The sequence below is a fragment of the Canis lupus genome, chromosome 12, assembly GCF_011100685.1.
Source record: "Canis lupus familiaris isolate Mischka breed German Shepherd chromosome 12, alternate assembly UU_Cfam_GSD_1.0, whole genome shotgun sequence".
NCBI classification, from domain to species: domain Eukaryota; kingdom Metazoa; phylum Chordata; class Mammalia; order Carnivora; family Canidae; genus Canis; species Canis lupus.
In genome coordinates this window covers 33,100,538-33,120,600 of record NC_049233.1, presented here as the reverse complement: position 1 = coordinate 33,120,600, position 20,063 = coordinate 33,100,538, and the positions used below count along the sequence as shown (strand labels likewise).

At 35.8% G+C, this 20,063-nt stretch overlaps 1 long non-coding RNA gene across 1 annotated transcript in view; it reads left to right on the top strand.

The window, feature by feature from the left end:
* Positions 1–19,548, top strand: part of LOC111098309 — a 29,417-nt gene extending 9,869 nt beyond the window's left edge. The window contains exons 2-4 of the long non-coding RNA XR_005367903.1: positions 1,003–1,093; positions 2,301–2,387; positions 19,506–19,548. This is a non-coding gene — a long non-coding RNA (uncharacterized LOC111098309). The remainder of the gene's footprint in view (positions 1–1,002; positions 1,094–2,300; positions 2,388–19,505) is intronic.
* The last annotated feature ends 515 nt before the right edge of the window (positions 19,549–20,063 follow it).

Below are 20,063 nucleotides of genomic sequence, written 5' to 3'. Positions count from 1 at the left end.
TTTATAATAGCCAAAAGCCCCTCCCCCCCACTCATGCTCTCTCTCTCTGTCTCTCAAATAAATAATGTCTATCAATGTCTATCAACTGATGAATGGATAACGAAAGTGTGATATATCCATAGGATGGAATATTTTCAGCCATAAAAAGGAATGAAGTTCTAATACATGAGACAACATGAATAAACCTTGAAAACATTACAATAAGGGTATGAAGCCAATCACAATGGACCATATATTGTGCAATTCCATCTACATGAAAAACCCCAAATAAGCAAATCCATAGACACATAAAATAAATTACTGAGATGAGTAGTAAAGGAGATGAGTACTGACAGCCAATTGCTACAGAGTTTCTTTTAAAGGAGACAGAATATTATAAAATTAGATTGTGGTAATGGTTGTATAGCTTTGTGGTTATACTGAAAAAAACTGTACACCTTGAGTGCTCGAATTATATGGTATGTGAATTTTATTTCAATAAAGCTGTTAAAAATGTTATTTGGAGTAAAAATTACTATTGGGATTTATAAATACAAAGTTGCATTTACAGGCATCTACATAGCTCAGTATGCCACCAGATGGCTTAAATTTAAATTCAACTAATTTATTAATATGTAAGAGTACGTTTTTAATAGTTGCATACATATATTTATCTATGTTCATTCCAAAGTGAGTGGAGGGGAGAACCATGAGTTTTAACTTCTATAGATTCCCTTTATTGCTCTTCTACTGTAATATTTCTTTTAGTGAAAAACAGACAAATTTCACGGAAAATTTTTTTGTCTTTCACCACCAATTTTCTTTCCTACTGCCATGTATGCCAAATTGCAAAATTCTAATATCCTAAATCTCTATATAGGAAACCTAAATATGGTATAAGGAAAGATTAATGATTAATTTTTTTGCTTCTTTGATCCAAAGTATTATAAACTATATTTCTCTATGCCCACCATTCCCATAAAGTTTTGTTTTGTGTTTTGTTTTTGTTTAAACTACTTTTAGGCCAAGACCCCGAGTCTCCAAGTCTCTGCCATCTAGTGGCCATAGTCAAGAGATACTGGTTTTCTACACAGCTTTAAATGTACAAATGTTGGTAGGTAGCCAAGAAATGTTAAGAACCATCAGCAAATTAATGACTAATCTTTATGTTTACTTTTGAATTCAAAGCACTGAAATATGTGTTTAAATCAAATTTTTATAGCTATATTATTCTTTTGTTGTCTTGGTGTTGACTATGTGAAATATAAAACCTGTTCTACTAGTTTCTAGGCACTTATAATTGAGGCAGACTAGATTTTACAAAAGCATATCTGTTTGCAGTATGAACAAGCTAAATGAAGAATCTGTTAATTTCTGTCAGTAATATCACCTATATTCAATCTTAAGTTCCGATATATACTACATGTTAAATGTTGGTTATGTTCATTCTTTTAAATTAAGATTTGATTGATTGAATATATTTTCCCACATGTGCAAAGTGATTAATCTCTATAGCATGGGTTATTTATATGATGGGTGAAATTATGTTTGTCACGTTAAAAATCAAGAATGGGGTGTCTCATTCTTTAGAATATGTAAAATCCAATGTTGGTAATGTCTTTATCCAGTGAAAATATTATGATAAAGCAATTTTAAAGCTGTTTTATAGTAAGTGTATTACATTACTCATAATAAGTAAAGCTTACTTCAAAGTGATCTATTTTTATAAAATTTGACAGTATAAAATTTGATTTGGATCAGCTGATTTGAAAGATACTTCTTTATTAAAAATGGAAAATGCCTGAGGTTAGTTTAAAAAGTAATATAAAGTACAATTATTTAAAATAGAAATGAGGTGATTCATTTACATTGTGGACTCATTTTAGCTCACTTCTGAGTAAATGTTAATTTACTTTTAGAAAAGTAATGTCAGACATGTGGGCAACATATTCAGTAATAACCTGGGTAGGGATTTTAATAAATCCTGCTTTCAGACACTCAGCTGCATTTATGTTCAAATGAACCAAAATCTTATTATTATGGATGAATTTAGAGAGGATAAGCTTAGAACTTAATTTTGAATAGATCATCCATTTTGGAACTAATACTGGCAGACTGAATCTTTCCATAGCTTTAGAAAATAGAATAATTAGCACATATCTGTATTTGTGAATTATAAAGTTGTACATTGGGGTTGCACAGGGGAAGGAGTGCAGAGGCCAGTGAAGATAACATGGTTAGCACATCCTCTTTCTGCCTAAATGCCATTGATTAAGTGCTGCCATGTTCTACTATTATTTTTTGCAATCCTGTAATTGCAGACCACTAGATTTTTAGGACTGAAACGGAACTTAAAGAAGTCATCAAGCCTGTCCTCAATATTTCTGAGCTCAGCAGGATTCCAGGAGGTAAGAATCATCTTTTCTCTTTGGCAAACCTCAACTCATAGCTACATGAACTAGGGCATGTGTTGTCATAGCAAACCCTTTGCCAATGCCCACACCAAGACAATAGTACTACTTCCCCTATCATCTTGGTTTGTATACATATTTGTCTGATTTTAGTTGTGATTAACTATTATTTTTCTAGTTTTGATGAATTTTCAGAATTTTGTTGGAAATTAACATGGTAAGTAATATTTTAATTTTTTTTTCAGAAAGATCTACACAATTTGCCTCTGAGAGGTCTGGATCTTATACTCCAGTCATTTTAATGCCAGGGACAGACCAGCTAGCTAAACTATTAACTCCATATCCTAGAAATCTATATAAAGAAGGATTATGAAAAGAAAGAGTGAACAATATAGGAGTGTTAGGTCCTGTAGTAGAAATATAGAAATGTTACATCTTGTAATAGAAAACTATAACTTCAGATAAGACTGTTTGAAAATGTTTAAGGGGATGATTTTCTTTTAGGGGTCAATGTAGGGTAAAAGAAACATGTCTTGAATTATCTGTTTGAAGATATCCATTATTAATAAGAAAGAAGTGGAAATTTAGGAAAGGACTCACGAGTATCAACAGAGGAGTTATGAAAGAATCCAGGAGAGGTAGTTGTTTCTGTAGCCAGAGCACAAAGCAGGAAGAGGTGTCAACAGTTCACAGAAACGTACTGGAGCTGGATGGTAAAGAACTGAGAATAACTGGTTTTGAGGGAGAAAAATCCTGGTGACCTTGAATTGTCCCACGGATGGGGCCACTAGAGTCATTACCATTTGGTGACAGAAGAGGGCAGCAGAGAGCTGCCAGTGTGGCCCGGTTGGCTCAAAGTTAATTTAGGAAATGAGAATACAAGGGAAAAGCTAGAAGGAGAACCAGAAAGCATCTCAGTGAGTGTTACAGACGTGCCAGCTGGCTGATTAAGTGGTAAAAGTTTTCAGAGGAAGCCCCAGCATGATTCTCTAGCCTTTGAATGCCTATCCTTAAAGGACCATTCAAATACTCACTTTGTCATGGCCAGGCAATAAATGGCTCAGCCACTAGAGAGACACCAAACGGTAGTACTTTATCCAGAGCCTATTATTCACATTTAACCACATTAAAGGTGCAATACCAGTAATGATATTAATAGTAATGAATACGCCTCTGCTTTTCTATCAGTTGCTTTGTGAACGTCAACAAGTTTCCATATAGCCTCCTCTCATTGCTTGGTATTACCTCTGAATGTCACACTTGACATTGATTTATGCATGACTTCCATCTGCCTAATCGCAACATAATTTCAGAATCAAGTCTAGATGATTTAGCTACTTAGAAAAAAAAAACTCTCCATTGGTTCTGGCCAATGCTTTTGTCACACTTGTTCCTAGAAGTGTGATGAGCAACACCACCACTGGGGGAGCAGGGTCAAGCTCAAGGTAGTGAGCTGAGGTGGGGAGGAGGTTAGTGCTTTTGCACTAGAGTCAGGTTTTCATCTTGTTCTCTCTCTCTCTCTCTGTATATATGTATATATGTGTATATATTTGTTTGTTCAGAGACACAGAGAGAGGCAGAGACCTAGGCAGAGGGAGAAGCAGGCTCCCTGGAGGGAGCTTGATGTGGGACTCCATCCCAGGACCTCGGGATCATGATCTGAGCCAAAGGCAGATGCTTGACCACTGAGCCACCCAGGGACCCCTCAACTCTTTATATATTTTTTATTAAGTGCATCATTTGTTAGCTAGATAGATTCACTATTTCATTTTGTTTGCCACAAATGGGCAGGCCTGGCTAAACTTTCACTGAAACCAGGAGGAGGCTGGAGATCTATAGGTGTTGGTTGGTTGTTGATGGATTTATTACGTGTTTATTGTCATCTACCAACAGCGGTACATTTGATTCAGCTTGTACTGACTCCTAAGAGCCAATTGTTAGCATCTCAGTTACATCACGTTGGTAGCTTAAAATTGGCCATGAAGGAAACATTTACATCACTGAAATTGGAAAACCCTATAAATGAGTCTCCACCCTTCCTGCTCTGAATGCTGGTTGTTAAATATTTACCAGCACACCACTGACTAGTTGCCAGACACAATGCTAGGCCCTAATTCTGGTATGGGCAGAGATGGTAGGATTACCTCGCCCTTTTTGTGTCTTCACACTTTTTTATTATTAGAATCTCCAAAGGTGTTCAGTATTATAAACTGCTAAAGTGAAATATTACCATTTTCCCACCTATTCTCTGGCTTTATAGTCATGAATGGTTTTTCCTCTAATTCTGGTATGAGATCAAATGGTTTGGATCAGGTTATAGAGCTGGCTGTGTGGCATACATCAAACAAACCTTACACTAGCAGATGAGAAATGTAGTGTTGACTGTGCTGTCAGTTAACTTGGGTGAGACAGATATCCTCCCCAAACCTGAGTTTCTTTTCTGTAAAATAAAGGGGCTTGATTTAGTAAACTCTGGTTATTCTAACATTCTGGATTACAGATCTGATTTTCCTTTGGAATGTCAACTATCTATATATCTATATACAAGGGTCAACTATCTATATACAAGGGTTACTTGTAACTAAATAATTTACCCAACACCTCTATTTGTACTAAACTACTTTTCATTTCTCAAAAAACTCTGTGTCAGGTCTCTGGGCCTTTGAATTTAATGCTACTTTTATGGATTATCCTGCCTTCCCCTTTGTTCATCTGACAAAATCCTGCTCTTCTTTGAAGGGACAGTTTATTGTGACCACAGCTGTAAAGCTTCTAGGACTCTTTCAGCACACTTTAGTGTCCTTTCTCATTGGTACATCTGGAGGCTCCTTTGTAAGGAGTCTGGCTGTAAGTATGGGCACTCCAGAGTCTCTTTTTAATGTTCCATTTTCTGCTTATCTTCTTGAATTCATTGGTTTCATATAGCTTGGCTGAACTTTGGAATCTGCTACTGCTTGATTTTAATTCTTCGCCCACACACTCCTTTGAACCTGATGTGTTAGATGGATCTCTTTGGAAATTACTTTCATTCCCCCTCTAGCTCTTGACACCTAAGGGCCATTTCTCTTACTGCACTCTCATAATTTGTTTCAATTCCTGAAAGACCAGGCCTGCTCACAGACCTAATTCCCCATCTGCCCGAGAGGTGTGTTCTGATAAGAGCTTAGAAATAGTTTAAGGATGAAACTGTTCTTTTACTTATGCATCCTCTGTGTCCATAATCATGTCTGTATCATAAAAGTACTCGAGAAATGTTCATTGAGTGGATGAATAAGTAAATGAATATGATGAGGAGAACTAACCCATTAGAAGATCTGACTTAGAGGCCGCTAGTAAAATGCAAGCTTGATATTATTTCTTGTATGCTGGTCATTGAGTTTGGATTTGCTCTATATATTGGTGATTCTTGAACGTTTTTAGAGTTTCCCATAGGATATTAGAAAGCTGGATATTTTTACCAGCAAAATAATATACAGCATAATAAAATTTGTACAGAATTTCAATGCCCTCAAAAATCCCCTTGAAGCCCATCCCTGAATCCTAGTTAAATAATCTCTCTACTATACACAGTGGAAAGGCACTGCAAGTTTTAATTCTGAGAATTACATGATAAAAATAGTACTTTAAGAAGGCATCCAGGATAGACTGGAGGGCTGGGAACTCTGAAGACCTAGAGAATCTGGATATAAGGTGATGAAGGGCTGAAATAGAATATGATACACTATGGGCAGATATAAGATATATTGGAAAGGAAGATAGAGGGTTTGATTACCAATTGTATGAAGAAACCAACTAATAATTACTCTGTGCTTTTAAAATAGGATACTGGAAAGAGTTAAAGACTGATCTCTTGAGGACAAGACATGATAATTATCACTTGATTTTAGAGAGTGATACTGGCACATGTGAAATAAATTAATATTTCCAAATCTATCAACTCATTTCTTGGGAACAGTGCATTTGCATGCCCAATTATCCACTAATCTGGTCATTATTGGTTTAAGAATTTAATGGGAGAGAACAGAAATAGGAGGGAGAGGTATTTTACAACTTACCAAAATTTTAGACCTGGCACCTTTCCCTCCCTCCTTTGATTCCTCCCTTCCAATCTCTTTAATTCAAAGCATATGGTACTTTTCTGTAAATTATTTTTTAAAACTTTTTTTCCAAATGAAATATACCTTTTTCTTCTGTTTGGTACTCAGCTCAAACAAAATACCTTCCTATAAAACCCGTGCTTAATTCTGTTGGACTTTCATCCAGCGCAAGTTGGTAAACTCATATCTCAGTAATTCCCAATTCTAATTTATGATATTGCTAGTGTGCAAGGAGCATGAGTAACTCTGCTCAGAAATGCATTAAAAGCACATAAGATTTAGAAGATATCAAGCTTAGTATACCTTAAGAATAGGTATTAAGTGTGGTCTGTGGGGATAAAGTTGAATAAATTTAAGTATGTGAGAGAAGGCTAATACAAGCTCAAGTCATTTGGAAATTCCCTTGATTATACCTCTATCAGAAGATAGGCAAAAGTGGTCCATTTTATTCTTGTTAGATTTTCTACAACTTTTAATAATTTTTCCATCTCATTTCTTTATTTTATCCTTTTTTCTTTGCACAAACACTCCTTCCCAGACTTCTTCATTTGTGTTTTTAATCTTAGTCTTTCTTTTCCCTGCATGAAAACTGACCCACCTATGATCTCCTCTCTTCTTTACATTGTTAATTTCTTACTTTATTGGCTCTTCTCACCAGTGTACAAACAAGCTCAAGTGGGTTTGCTGTCATTTCATGCACTTACCCTCTCTTTCTCCTTTGTTTCTTTGGTCAGAGTCAGTGTAGCCTATTTTTTTGGCCTCATCTTCCAGTCTATTTTTGCATTAAATAGGATGCATGAGATTACAATATGGTAAAAAATAAATCCTAGACTCTTAGTGGCTTAGTAAAACAGAGATGTATGTCTCTTTACATCACAATCTGATGCAGACTGGGAAGACCACTTTTCTCCTAATGGCAACTCAGAGATCCAGGGAACATTTAGTTCAACAGTGCCATGTTAGACTTGAGTTCTTAGTTTTCAGCCACACAGCCAAGGGAGAGAGTATACATAAAGAAGATATGCTTGATTTTAGCTGCTCAGACCACAAGAGAAACCTCATTTCCCTTTATGTTCCACTTTGAAAACTGGTCGTATTACCCTAACTTGATGCATGAAGGGTGGGAAATGTCTTAGGAACACATAGATATTCAATGAACACTAAAGGTCTTGGCTCCATCCCCATCTCCTCAGTATCATGTTTCTGTTCTCACCTCTCTGAAGGAGTGTAAGCAGATCATGACCTTGACACACTCTATGTCCTTTAGGCTGTATTGACTAATGCTTTGGAAGGCAAGGTTATAAACACTAAATGGAATATAAGATTTGAAAATTTAAACTAGCCTAGAATGGGCTAGATTTTTTAATATTCAAAGTGACCTGAAAGCTATAGGTTCTGCCTAAGATCCTGCTAAGGACCAGGAAAAGGATATTTGACAAAGTATATTTGAAAGCAGTGATTGGAGGAAAGAAATAAAACGTGTAATGTTTGCACCTTATTGGGTTCAAGACTGTCCAATATTAAACTCATATTTAGGTGAGAAAATAATATCATCAGATATAAAGAAAACTATGCGACAATTTGTTGTTAAATATAAGCTACATAAAGAAACCAAACACTAATAATGTTATTCTTTTGTCTTTGAATAAGCTTAAACAATACCTCAGTTTAGATAACAGAAAAGGGAACTTAATCACATTTTAAATTAAATTCAAAGACAGATCTTCTAAAAATAATTGAAATCTGATGAATGTCTTTCTTCTAAGAGTGCTATGAAACTCTCATAATTGGATTAGTGTGTTTAATTCCCCTAGAGTATTGTACTTAATGTGAGTCAGCCCTAATCATAAATGCATCACATCTAAACAAAGTAAATACCCTTTAATGTCTTTGCAGTGACCTTTTGAGTGGAGTTTTGAAATTCTCATACACATTTTTAACTTCTGGGGACTTTAGGACAAATTATGATTCGAATGAGTTTAATTAATAACGTATGTCCATGGATAATTAAAAAGAACTCTTCCTTTATGGAAAAAAATGTTAAGTATGAAGAAATTATCTTGGAAATGCTTAGAGAGTTGGAATGTGTTTGATATGTCGTCTCAATTTTCCTATTTCTTAAGCCATCCCACTGCAATTTGGAATCTGCTTTGTCTTTAAAGACCTGTAGGAAAAAAGATTTCAATATTGCACAGTGTGAACCATCCTGGTCACAACTGAACCTGTGTATTATTGATTATACTGAACATTCTTTGTTATATATTTCTTAAAGCCAAGTCTATTGCATTTGTACAATTTTTCTTATCACTTATTTGTATGAATTGTTTATACATCAATAATTTTAAGTCCATTTTCCCTGCCAGGAGACACAGCCTTTATTTGTTATGAAATAGTGAATTTTGGGGATCCAAAATAATGTTGGGATTGAAAAAATATTTATAATGTGATTTTAAAATTGGAAGGACCCTACTGGGACATCTATAGTACCACTTAACTTTACAGAATCCAAAGAACTCTGCAAGTTCACTTGATTAGTAGCAGAGCTGGACTGAACTACTGAACTGATGTTCAGGTCAGTGCCCTATGCTTTATATAACAATTTCTTCATTGTGTATAACTCTTTACATAGAGTAGGTGGAAAGGCTGATTTAGGATCTCAGCAAGCAAGATTAATAGCAATAAGTAAAAAGTACTATGGACAAATTGCTTAGAGAAGATAGATAATATAAAATCCAAATTAGAGCACCCAAATATACAAAAAATTAATAACAAACATAAAGGAACAGATAATAACACCATAATAATAGGGGACTTTAACACACTGCTTACATCAATGGACAGACTATCTAAACAGAAAATAAACAGGGAACAATGGTTTTGATGACACACTGGACCAGATGTACTTAACAGATATATTTGAAGCATTCTATCCTAAAACAGCAGGACACACATTATTTTCAAGGGCACGTGGAACATTATCCAGAATAGATCACATATTAAGTCATAAAATAGGCCTTAACAAATACAAAACGATTGAAATCACACCATGGGTTTTTTTCTGACCATAACACTATGAAACTAGAAGTCAACCTTGAACATGAAAAAAATTGGAAAGACCACAAGTACATGGAGGTTAAACAACTTGCTATTAAACAATGAATGGCTCAACCAGGACATCAGAGAAGAAACTAAAAAAATACATGGAAACAAATGAAAATGAAAACACAACAGTCCAGAACCTTTGGGATGCAGCAAAAAGAGTTTTAAGGGAAAGTATATAGCAGTACAGGCCTACCTCAAGAAGCAAGAAAAATCTCAAATAAGCAACCTAACCTTATGCCTAAAGGAGCTATAAAAAGAACAACAAATGAAGCCTAAAGATAGCAGAAGGAAGGAAATAATAAAGATCAGAGTAGAAAGAAATTATATAGGAACTAAAAGTCAGTGAAATCAGGAGCTGGTTCTTTGAAAACAAATAAAACTGATAAACCTCTAGCCAGACTTATCAAAAAGAAAAGAGATAGGACTCAAATAAAATAACAAAAGAGAAAGGACTCAAATAAATAAAATACCAAATAAGAGAGGAGAAATAACAACCAACACCACAGAAATACAAATGATTAGAAGAGAATCTTATGAAATACTATATGCCAACAAATTAGACAACCTGGAAGAAATGAATGCATCCCTAAAAACATATATACTATCAAAACTGAAACAGGAAGAGATAGAAAACTTGAACAGACTGATAATCAGAAAAGAAATTGATTCAGTAATCAAAAAATTCCCAACAAACAGAAATCCAGGGCCAGATGGCTCCACAGGCAAATTCTACCAAACATTTAGAGAAGAGTTAATACCTGTTCTTAAACTGTTCCAAGAAATAGAAAAGGAAGAAAACTTCCAAGTTCGTTCTATGAGGCCAACATTACCCTGATACCAAAACTAGATAAAGACTTCACTAAAAATGAGAACTACAGGCCAATATCCCTGATTAATGTGGATGCACAAATTCTCAGCAAAATATTAGCAAACTAAATCCAAAAATACATTAAAAGAATCATTCACCATGATCAAGCGGGATTTATTCCTGGGTTGTCAGGGTGGTTCAATACTTGAAAATCAATCAACGTTGATACTTCACATTATTAAAAGAAAGGATAAGAACCATATGATCATTTCAATAGATGCAGAAAAATCATTCGACAAAGTGCAACCTCCATTAATGATACCTCAACAAAGGTTGAGTAGGTTTAAAGGGACATACTATAATATAAGAAAAACTATATATGAAAAATCTACAGCTAATATTATCCTTAATGGGAAAAAACTCAGCGCTTTTCTTCTATGGTCAGGAACAAGACAGGGATGTCTACTCTCATCACTGTTATTTAATAGTACTGAACATGTTAGCTTAGCAATCAGAGAACACAGAGAAATAAAAGGCATCCAAATCAGCAAGGAAGAAGTCAAACTAGACTACATCATCATTTGTAGATGACATGATACTCTATGTAAGAAAACCCAAAAGACTCCACCAAAAAATAGCTAGAGCTGATAAACATGTTCGGTAAAGTCGCAGGATACAAAATCAATGTACAGAAATCTGTTGCATTTCTATACACCAATAATGAAGCAACAGAAAGAGACATTAAAGAGTCAATCTCATACAACTGCACCAAAAGTAATAATATATCTAGGAATAAACCTAACCCAAGAAGTGAAGGATATATACTCTGAAAACTGTAAAACAAAACAAAACAAAAACCCAAAACACAAAATGGAAGATGACACAAAGAAATGGAAGGATATTCCATGCTTATGGATGGGAGGAACCAATAGTGTTAAAATGTCTATACTACCCAAAGCGATGTACATATTTAATGCAATCTCTATCAAAATACCGATAGCATTTTTCACAGAGCTAAAACAAAAAAATCCTAAAGTTTATATGAAACCACAAAAAATCCCAAATAGCTAAAACAACCTTGAAAAAGACAAGCAAAGGTGGAGCCATCACAATCCTGGACTTCAAGTTATATAATAAAGCTATAGTGATGAAAACAGTGTAGTACTGGCACAAAAATAGACACATAGATCAATAGAACAGAATAGAAAACCCAGAAATGAACCCACAATTATATGGTCAATTAATCTTTGACAAGGCAGGAAAGAATATCCAATGGGAAAGACAGTCTCTTCAAAAAATAATGTTTAGAAAATTAGCAACATGCAGAAGAATGAAATTGGACCACTTTCTTACACCATACACAAAAATAAATTCAAAATGGATTAAAGAACTAAATGTGGGATCCCAAACCATCAAAATCCTAGAGAAGAACACAGGCAGCAACCTCTTTGACATTGGCCATAGCAACTTTCTAGAGATGCCTCCTGAGGCAAGGGAAACAAAGTGAATATAAACTATTGGAACTTCATCAAAATAAAAGCTTCTGAGCAGTGAAAGAAACAATCAACAAAACTAAAAGGCCCAATAGAATGGGAGAAGATATTTGCAAATGACATCGATAAAGGATTAGTATCCAAAATATATAAAGAACTAATAAAACTCAATACCCCCAAAATAAATAATCTGATTAAAAAATGAACAAAAGACATGGATAGGCATTTTCCAAAGACAACACACAAATGGCCAACAGGCACAAGGGAAGATGCTCAACATACTCATCATCAGGGAAATACAAATAAAAACCACAATGTGATATTACTTCACACCTGTCAACAAAAGAAACAAGTGTTGTCAAGAATGTGGAGAAAGGGGAACCCTCTTGCACTGTTGGTGGGAATGCAAACTAGTACAGCTGCTTTGGAAAATAGTATGGAAATTTGACAAAAAGTTAAAAATAGAACTACCCTATAATCTAGCAATTGTACTACTAGGTATTTACCCAAAGAATATAAAAATACTAATTCAAAGGGATACATGCACCCTAGCGTTTATAGCAGCATTATATACAATAGCCAAACTATGGAAACAGGCCAAGTGTCCATAGCCTGATAAATGGATAAAGAAGAGGTAATACATATACACAATGGAATATTACTCAGCCATTAAAAAGAATGAAGTCTTGTCATTTGCAGTGACATAGATGGAATTGAGTGTATTATGCTAAGCAAAATAAGTCAGTCAGAGAAAGATAAATACTGTATGATTTCACTCATGTAGAATTTAAGAAACAACAAACAAACAAAGGGGAAAAAAGATAGGCAAAACAATAAAAAGACTCTTAACTACAGAGAACAATACTGATGGCAATCAGAGGGGAGAGGGATGGGGGAAGGGTGAAATAGGTGGTAGGCGCTTGTGATGAGCACAGGGTATTGTATGGAAGTGTTGAATCACTATATTGTGCACCTGAAACTAATATAACATTGTATGTTAACTAACTGGAATTAAAACTTTAATAATCCAAATTATTGTTTTAATTATACACTAATTTATTTGATTGTTTAATTAATATCTGTCTGACTCACTAAATTATAAGCTCTAAGGCAGCAGTAATTATATTTTGAGTTATATTCTGTTAACAGGCATATGGTTGTCCTTCTTAAAAGAGATATATAATTTGGCAACTTGTAATTTCCTTTTAAGCATTTTATCTAGTCCTATATTAGCAGTTCCACAGATGATATCTAAGCTCTAAATTTTGTTAAGTTTTTGAACACTTCTTTTTCAGGAAGTCATCTGTTAAAATAATTGTTGAATTTTATATATATTTCTAAATGTCATCAGAAGAGCCCCATTTTAGTACTCTATTGCATTTTGATATTGTCTTAAAGGATCTCTTCACTGCAGTACTTATTCATTGCATCACTTTAAAGTTGACAAGTGGATCAATGAGACATTTTACAAATTGAGAGTGAATATTGATTAGACTGTCCATTGATGTCTTTCACTGATGGCTCATTCAACCTACAGTTTGTCCAATTTTGAAGTTTAAGAGATATCTGAAGGTATCATTCAAAGGAATTATAGGCCTTTTTCCCTTGATCTTTTATTCATTTTAAATTATAAAATAATACATTAATGTATTATCATAAAAAAGTTAAATAAAATAGCAGTTATAGAAAAAAAAACTAAAATTCTTCTTTAATAATTGTCTTAGTCTGCTCAGGCTGCCATAACAAAATACCACAGATTGGATGGCTTCCATAAGTTTATTTTCTCACAGTTCTAGAAGTTAGAGAAGCCTGGGTCAGTGTGCTGGCATGGCCAGTTCCTTAGGAAAACTTTCTTCCTGGCTTTCAGATAGAAGCCTTCTCACTGTGTGCTTACACAGTAGACAGAGCAAGTTTCCTCATGTCTCTTCTTATGAAAGCACTAATCCCATCATGAGGGCATCACCATCATGAACTCATCTAAACCTAATTATGGTCAAGTGCCCCATCTCCAAGTACTACCACACTGGGATTCAGGGCTTCAACAAAATGAATTTTGGGGGGACGCAATTCAGTCCACATCAATGATACTGATGAACGTCAGTATAGTGCTTGCTAATTTAAATAATGCATATTATGTGCCAAGATCTCTCCTAAGCAGTGCTTGCACACATATTTATATTTTACACATAAGGAAGCTGAGGGCAGTAAAAAAACACACAGCTAATAAATGGCAGGGCCAGGACTTGAATCGGGGTTTGAGCACAAAGTCCATGCCTGTAAATACTACCCTACGAAAGCTTCTTTTTAAAAATTTTTGTTTATTTATTCATGAGAGAGAGAGAGAGAGAGAGAGGCAGGCAGAGAGGCAGAGGAGCCTGATGTAGGACTAGACCCCAGGACCCCAGGATCATGCCCTGGGCTGAAGGCAGGTGCTAAACCACTGAGCCCCCCACAGGGATCCCCCTACAAAAGCTTCTTTAAGTCCTCACTCTTTCCAATGAACTCTCTTCAGCAAGTGGTGTGAATTCTTCTAAACAAGTTTATAGGCCACTTGGGCTCTGTTTTTTGGTCAGGAGAGTGTTGTTATAGTATGTAGTGTATAGAACAGGATATGCTAAACCTTCTGGATTATTATCCATCCTGCACCCAACCCCACCCCACTTGCCTTGTTAATGCCTACCAGTCCTTCAGGATTCAATGAAGTGATACCTAATCATGGAAGTCTCCCTGATTTCTACCCTTTTTGTTCTAACAGAGAAGAAAATGAACCCAGAGAAGTAAACTGATTTGCGAGAGGCTGCCTAGCTATTTGGTATCAGACTGTAACTAGAATTCCTACTTCCCGATTTAGCTGATCACTCTTTTTCAGCACCCCACTTTTGATTTGATTGATTTCTGGAACTCAAACTCACCATTTACAACTTAAGGGAAAAAGTCATAAGAGTACTACAGTCTTGTTATTTGGCTCATTTTGGACAGGTTCATTTTAGATCTTAAATCTATAAACCGATTCTTCTAAAAAGCAGCACCAAAATAAAAGAACATTTTAACTTTCACCACAAAGCACAAATTTTTGAAATTACTTCTGTGAAAGACAAGATTATTTAAAATAATCTTTGGATTATAAGTAACATGAGGGCATGGAGGCATTATTAGTATACTACTACAGAAGCAGAGAGGATCAAATTCTTCTAATAATCTAACCATGTAAGGGAATGTGTATTGGTTGCCTGTGGTTACTAGTATAAACCATCATGAACTCAGCAGTGTAAAACAGCATAAATATATTATTTTGCAGAGAAGTTAGGAGTCTGGTAGGCTCCGTTGGTTTCTCTGCTATGGGTGCCACAAGGCTGAAATCAAGGTATTGGCCAACCTAGGATTTTATCTGGAGGTTCTAAGGCAGAAGCCACTTCCAGGTTCATTCAGGTTATCTGCAAAATTCAGTTCCATGTGGCTATAGCACTGACGTCCTTATTTCTTTGCTGCTTGTTAACTAAGGTTGTTTTCTGCTTCTAGAGGCTGGCTGCATTCCTTGAACTGTGGCCTCCTTTCTCCAACTTTAGAGCCAACAACAGTGTGTTCGGTCCTCTCATATTCATCTCTCTGACCTCTCTTCTTATCTCATCTTTCTTGCTTCTTTCCTGCTATGTCTAATTAACTCTTCTCCTTTCTTCTTCTACTTTTAAGCACACAAGTGATTATATTAGGCCCTTGAATAATATAGAATAGTATCACTATTTTTTAAAAGATTTTATTTATTCATAAGAGAGAGAGAGAGAGAGAGAGAGAGAGGCAGAAACACAGGCAGAGGGAGAAGCAGGCTCCCCATGGGGAGCTTGATGAGGGAATCAATCCCAGGACCCTATGATTACTACCTGAGCCAAAGGCAGAGGCTCAACCACTGAGACACCCAGGTGCCCTAATATCACTATTTTAATGTCCATAACCATTATCACATTGATACAGTGATTATGCCTTCCCTTTTGCTATAAAATAACACTGTTCTGGAAATTAGGGCATGAAAATCTTTGGGAGTTTATTATTCTGCTTACCACAGTCTACCTTTTTGGTCCTCAAAGATTCATGTCCATTTCACATAAAATATATTCATCTCATTCTAAGATCATCAACAATCTCATCCCATTACAGCATCAATCTAAGTTCAAAATTTCGCCAGCTCTAAAATCACAGATCTGATCACCTAATCTACCTAAATCAGGTATGAGTGAAACCCTGGGTATAATTCTTCTTGAATCACAATTCCTCTCCATCTTTGGCCTTGTGAAAATAAAGCAACTAGCTATTTATTCCAAACATATGATGATGTGATAGGCATTGGATTAAAAAAAAGAAAATGGAAAGATAAATGACTGGTCCCAAGTAATTTTGAAATCTAGTCAAACAAACTCCTTTAGATGTCAAGGTCCAGGGGAAATAATTCTCTGTGGTTCTCAGCTTTTGGTTGTCTCCTCTGAGTTATGCTTTCCTTTTCATGAAGGCAGCACATGTTTGCAACAAGTAGTTTTAACAGCATTTTCTACAGGTGGAATTGGAGGATCCTGACAACCTCTTTTCATTTTGTACTCTCTTTGCCTCATTCAAAAATAACAGTGGCAGTTTCTGCTGTCATAATACTCTCAAGAACTTCATGAATCTCCCATGTATGTCATGGGGATTCACTACCCAGGTCCTTTATTTATTTATTTAATTTTATTATTTATTTATTTATTTGAGAGAACGCACAAGCGGGGGGTGGGGGGGCAGAGGGAGAGAGTAAAGCAGATTCCCCCCTGATCAGGTGCCCAACTTGAGGCTCCATCCCAGGAACCTGGGAGCATGACCTGAGCCAAAGGCAGATGCTTAACCACCTGAGCCACCTAGTGCCCCTACACATGTTTTTCTTAGATAAACTCATCTCTAGGGCTTTTGATGATATGGCTGACAGGATCTATCACATCTTTAGTCTCTTCAAATAGCACTTTCTGGAACTGAATATTCTTCATTTTGAACTTCCTAAGGTGTTAGCAAAAGGTTTTACAGACACACCTGGCCTTTCTCTATAACATATCTTTCTGGCAAGCAGATCTCTTCAAAGCCAGCAATGACAGGTCAAAAACTTAGGTGTTGACTCTCTCTGATCTTCCCTTTTGCTTCATCTTTCCTCTGCCTCTTTTGTCTTCTGCTGCATCTCTGACCAACTCCAGCCAGAGAAATTTCTCTACTTTTGGTTGCTCCACTGATTAGACTGGGTATACCTTCAAAATCCAGGATAATCTCCCCATTTTAAGATTCATAACTTGAATTACATTTTCAGTCTCTTTTAGCATGTAACATAATACATTCATAGGTTTTGGGGATTAGCATGTAGAAATTCTTGGGGATCCATTTTTCTGTCTATCATAGAAATAATCCCACGAATTTATCAATGCATGGGTAAGGACAAGAGAGGGGGGTGTAAACTGAAAAGAAAATAGCTCCTGGGAGCTAAACAAAACTGGAAAGTATTTGTGGCTTATGGCCTTCAGGTTTTGGAGTAACTACGTAGGCTGATGGCTGGGAGTACTGAGCAACTGCTCAGCAGCCTGACAGATAGAAGGGCTTCTCTGGCTTGAACCAGGGAGGTAAGCTTAGGCAGCAAGGAAGCTTAAGTAGGAAAAGAATTGCCTTGTTCTTTAGTCGTCATGAATGAATTTGACAGAGTGAGAATAGAGAGACATGGTGGCTTCATAGACCTACACTGAACTATGGTTTATGTTCAGTAAGTGTTTTAATTTAATTATGCAGTGGTAAGAGTCCTAGCATGCTTGCCTCATATTGCAGATATTATATGTGTCAGAGTAAGAATCAAACATCAAATAATAACATCAAATCTCCAAAACTATTTATTTGAAGAACTTTCATTAGGGTGTCAGATAGACCTTTACCTGGTTAGACCGTGGAGCCATCATAATATATAACAGTATAGGAATATTATATTTATTTTTTCCTTTGGAATTATTAGCCTGGATCACATGAATCACACTCCCTCTAACCTGGAAGCTTGTTAGGAGTAGCAGATATCAAAAGGTAAATCACCATTAAGACAGGCTATGGTACTTAAATAAGAGACTACTATATCCTGGAAGAGTGCTAAGGAATCTATTTAAGGACACTGCCATTTCCATCTGCTGTAATTTAAATTACATCACCAATGTGATGTTTAAACTGTCTTGTACTAGAAAATTAATCAAAGAAACTCATTCATTTCAGTTTGCTTTTCTGTGGTGTTGGCTCACAAGTACAGAAATATGATGAGAAACTATATTTAGCTTAGCACTTAAATCAAGGTTACAAGGCTCTCTTAAGTATATGTAGTGACTTCAGTGTGTTAATACTTCTTTCCCTGCCCTAACTGCTTGCTTTCTAAGTGGGATTCTTTCCAAATCCCCTCTATAGGGGGAAATAAAAGCAATTTAGAATTTGAAATAAACCAGTAACAAATAGTTTACATAACATGTTTCATCAGGAAGCTAAATCTTAAACATTTTATTCCAATTATCAAGAATTTGGACTTAAGCCACAGTAATAACTAAAAGGTTTCTATTTTTTCTTTTCTTCTTTGTTTTTGGTGGTGAAATAAAGACTGTGGTCAGGTAGTGAGGTACCTATCCCACTTTGTGTATTGGCCATTTTTCTCATTTATGTCTTCCTTAAAGATGTAGTACTTAATGCTTGGATATGCTGCTACTTCTTGAAGGATATCATCTGAACTCCACCCCAGAACACTATTTAGTCCTATGTGAAGTGACTTTTCTTTTTTTTTTCTTTTTTCTTTTTATTTTTTTAAATTTCTTTTTTTTATGGAGTGACTTTTCTTAATTATGCCATGATCATCTGGGGACAGTGTGGAATGAACAGTTTGTCTTTTGGCTTACCTAGATTTATGGCCATTTAATTTTATTCCTTCTTATCATACATTTCCTATTCTATGTCACAATTAGTCCAGGTCCCACATCCAGTTATATTCCACAGTGAAGGAAATTGAGCCTCAGGCTTCATAGGGATTTAAGAATTATAACCACTGCTTAGAATTTTATTGGTGTCAGTCTCACTTGGTGACACTGGCCTATAGCAGGTGCCTCTCCAGCTGTCCCTTAGTTACCTCAGGCCCATAGTTCACATTGCCTGATGGCAGGATCCAGATACAACTTGAGAGACCAAGAGGGTGATGATAGATTTTTAAAGTTATTTTTGAAATGATGTGATAAATGACCTTTTTTCATGTGTCCCCAATCCCAACATCAAAATCTCCAGTTGGTTCTACTAATTACATGAATGGTGGAAATTGATGAAAGGTCTGTAATTTCTGTCTAAATCATTGCCTAGTGAAGCAGACACACATTCATGGATGCAAGAATCCAAGAGTAGAGGAGACTTCGAGAATGTAATCACCCCAAAATCAGCAAAGTCCTAGGAAGGGCTTTGGAATTACACAGATCTGGGCAATTTTATTTAGAACTCAAGGAATAGGGAGACCCCAGCTACCATCTGCATTATTCATGTCAACACGATAATAAATTTAATATTATTTATTTTGTATTGTTTTTAAAAAGATTTTATTTATTTATTTTAGAGAGAGAAAGAGAGAGAGTATGAGTGGGGAGGAAGAAAGAGAGAGGAAGAAATAATCTAAAGCAGACTGTGCTGAGTATGGAGCTTGATCTCATGACCAGGAGATTATGACCTCAGCCAAAATCAAGAGTCAGAAGCTCAACCAACTGAACCACCAGGTGCCCTATATGTTTAAATATTATCAAAGTCTTTATCATGGATGTTGGTATTAGTTGGAAGTTCAGATCAGTAGAAGCATTATTCCAAATGTGATCTTTACCCTCCTGATAGTTCCAGAGGCTAAAAATCCAATATGGGAGGACTTGGAAAAATTATATTTGGGTCATCTTCTTGTTATCTCCAAATCTAGTTCTGACCTTTGTACCATTTCTTTCTTTCCTACTGTTCCTACTGTTACTCTGTACTTCAAATTTACATGAAGCCAAATTACCTTCTCTGACAGAGGTGGACTACTTATTAAGGGGAGGCTGTTGGTTAGACAGCCAAGGTGAAGTACGAGTACATACAAGTACATGTTGCCATGTCTTTGATATCACATGGGCAGTTTCCCAAATTGCGG